We start from the raw sequence: 3,429 nt of genomic DNA, 5'->3' as shown, positions 1-3,429 counted from the left end.
TTCGCTCAAGTCACGATCTCACAGTTCCGAGTATGTCAGATTCTGCTCTGGGCATGGAGCCTGGTTGAGATTCTCTCCCTCTCTCTCTGCCCTTATCCCTGCTCATCCTCTCTCTCTCTCTCTTTCTCTCTCTAAAAGAAAAAAAAACATGCATACGTATAATCAGTATATATATTTTTAAATCGTCTTTTAATGTTTGTATTTTGAGAAAGAGAGAGACAGAGCATGAGCAGGGGAGGGGCAAAGAGAGAGGGAGACACAGAATCTGAAGCAGGCTACAGGCTCTGAGCTGTCAGCACAGAGCCTAACACAGGGCACGAACTCACAAACCATGACATCATGACCTGAGCTGAAGTGGATGCCCTACCGACTGAGCCACTCAGGTGCCCCAGTTTATGTACTTTAAAAAAAATTTTATTTAATGTTTTATTTATTTCTAGGAGAGAGAGAGACAGCGTGAGCAGGGGAGGGTCAGAGAGAGAGGGAGTCACAGACTGAAACAGGCTCCAGGCTCTGAGCTGGCAGTCAGCACAGAGCTCGACGCGGGGCTCGAACCCACAAACCGCGAGATCATGACCTAAGCAAAAGTCGGATGCTTAACTGACTAAGCCACCCAGGCACCCCAGTTTATGTACTTTTAAAGGACATTTACAATAACCTACATCAAACTCATAAAAAATGGCTGCCTATAGGGGAGGTAAAGATAGATGAGGCAGAGGAGGGATGGATAGGGAATAGATTGAAAGAAAAAAATATGTAAGAAAATAAAGGTGAGTTCTTTACCAGACTAATAGTTAATTATGAACTAAAGGGTATGATTAACACATCTCTCAGCAATTGAGTTCTTCCAAAAAACAACTAAAAATGCTGTAGAATGAAACTTTATTGTTATAGGCTGAAGACCTTATGCTGACCTGAGATATTTGAATTTAAAAATGGATGCCCAATATTTTACTGGGAAGAAGAGCCACATCAGGTTAATACACTCTTCAATGTTGAGGAGAATAGAGAGATTCTTTTCTAAAAATAAAGTGGGTAATTTCTAAGATTTGTACTTCGAGAAAATACAATGACAAATGTTTTGGCAAGGTGTTAGAACTTGTGTATTAGTCTTGTCTTAATGGAAGAGAATTTGATGACATCATTACATTTGAGCAGAGCAATCTTGTAGTAGTTAATGTATCTGTGTGTAAACAGCCAAAAGAGACTTTGAGCCTGGGTTTCATGGTGCATTCTACTTATATATTCTCTAGTCAAAGGCTGTGGGACCTGTATACTCAGGTCCATGTGAACACCCAGCTCAACAAGGCAGGTCACATCAATAGTGTGTGTGTGTGTGTGTGTGTGTGTGTGTGTGTGTGTATTGGGATATATTTTATCCCAGTCAATCTGATTTCACAAGGAAGAAATTACAAGGAATAGCTGATGTATGCCTTTTGCAAATCACTACACATATTTGACGTTGTTTAGACATGTGGTTAAGAATATATTTTCCATCTAGTATTCTAGAACTCACACAGGAAGTTAGAAATTATAAATGAATAAACAAATAAGCAAATGAAAGCAAGGCTAACAAAACAGAAAATATAAGGTACATACCTTTCCTATAAATACCATTAATACCCTTGACTACAAATTTGAGGGAGTGTGTCCCACAATAAAAGTTATCATTTGGCTGAAAATGATTTTTGTCTGTTTTGGAAGGTAGCAGATAGATGGAGGAAAAAGAAAAAACTAAAGTGAGTAAGAAATGACTCCATTTAACGATATAGAGAAGATTAGCATGGTCCTTGTGTGAGGATAACATGCAAATTTGTGAAACATTCCATATTTTTAAAAAAGGGAAATTACTCCATTTATCTATACCTTTGGGGAATGATATTTTATGTAAGTGATTCATCACTTAACCTGATGACTACTTTTTTTTAGTTCACCCACCTCTTTTTCTTAATCTAAACACTTTCTGTAGAATTTTCTAGTTTGTACAGTGAATAGAAATTAATGATATACCTTTAAGCATAGGATCACTAGATCAACTATTTTATTATGATAAAAGGCTGTAATGTGTACAGAGGCCATTGAAGTATAAAGGCTTAGCATTATACAAACAGCTCTGAACTTCCACATGTTTACAAACCCAGTCTGCCTTTTATTGGTATCTTCCTTCTCAATTTCCTGTCATTTCTTTCCGCCAAGATTGTTTTAACTGTTCCACCCTTTCTTGGCCATCCGCATGTCACATCCTCTCACACTGGAGAATAATCCATGGACTTTGTGACAATTGTGGACAGTAGTTGTTTTCTCCTCACTTCCTGGTGAGTGTATCCAACTCAGACACCTTAGGGACATTCTAAAGGCACAGTGGTATTTATACTAGAAAATCCTTCTGATTGAAATTCTTTTACTATTTTTTTCTTAAATAGTTTATTTTTAAAATTTTTTAATGTTTTATTTATTTCTGAGAGAGAGAGAAAGACAGCATGAGCAGGGGGGGGTCAGAGAGAGAGGGAGACACAGAATCTGAAACAGGTTCCAGACTCTGAGCTAGCTGTAAGCACAGAGCCCGAAGCGGGGCTCAAACCCACAGACTGTGAGATCATGACCTGAGCCAAAGTTGTACACTTAACCGATTGAGCCACCCAGGCGCCCCTCTTAAATAGTTTATTGTCAAGTTGGTTTCTATATAACACCCAGTGCTCATTCTGACAAGTGCCCTCCCCTATGCTCATCAGGCCCCTTCCCCTCTCCCCCACTCCCATCAGCCCTCAGTTTGTTCTCAGCATTCAAGAGTCTCTCATGGTTTGCCTCGCTCCCTCTCCCCAACTATTTTTCCCCTTCTTCTCCCCTATGGTCCTCCATTAAGTTCCTCCTAATTCACCTATATGTGCAAACATATGGTATCTGTCCTTCTCTACCTGATTTATTTCACTCAGCATAACACCCTCAAGTTTCATCCACATTGCTACAAATGGCCAGATTTCATTCTTTCTCATTGCCATGTAGTATTCCATTGTATAGATGAACCGCGTCTTCTTGATCCATTTGTCAGTTGATGGACACATAGGCTCTTTCAATGTTTTGGCTATTGTTGAGAGTGCTGCTATGAACATTGGGGTACATGTGCCCCTATGCATCAGCACTCCTGAATCCCTTGGGTAAATTCCTAGCAGTGCTATTGCTGTGTCATAGGGGAGTTCTATTGTTAATTTTTTGAGGAACCTCCATACTGTTTTCCACAGGACTGTACCAGTTTACATTCCCACCAACAGTGTAGGAGGGTGCCTGTTTCTCCACATCCTCACCAGACCTGAATGTGAGACACAAAACCATCAAAACCCTAGGGAAAAAAAGCAGGAAACAACCTCCTTGACCTCAACTGCAGTAATTTCTTACTTGACACATCCCCAAAGGCAAGGGAATCAAGAGTAA

At 39.9% G+C, this 3,429-nt stretch overlaps 1 non-coding gene across 1 annotated transcript; it reads left to right on the top strand.

The window, feature by feature from the left end:
• The first annotated feature begins 1,733 nt into the window (after window positions 1–1,733).
• On the top strand, window positions 1,734–1,835 carry LOC120238334. The gene has a single exon (XR_005530188.1). It is a non-coding gene; the product is annotated as a U6 spliceosomal RNA (small nuclear RNA).
• The last annotated feature ends 1,594 nt before the right edge of the window (window positions 1,836–3,429 follow it).

This window comes from Hyaena hyaena, unplaced genomic scaffold (genome assembly GCF_003009895.1).
Source record: "Hyaena hyaena isolate Hyena2069 unplaced genomic scaffold, ASM300989v1 scaffold_207, whole genome shotgun sequence".
Classification (NCBI taxonomy): Eukaryota; Metazoa; Chordata; class Mammalia; order Carnivora; family Hyaenidae; genus Hyaena; species Hyaena hyaena.
Note: the sequence above shows the minus strand (reverse complement) of the source record. Positions and strands in the feature narration are given on the sequence as shown.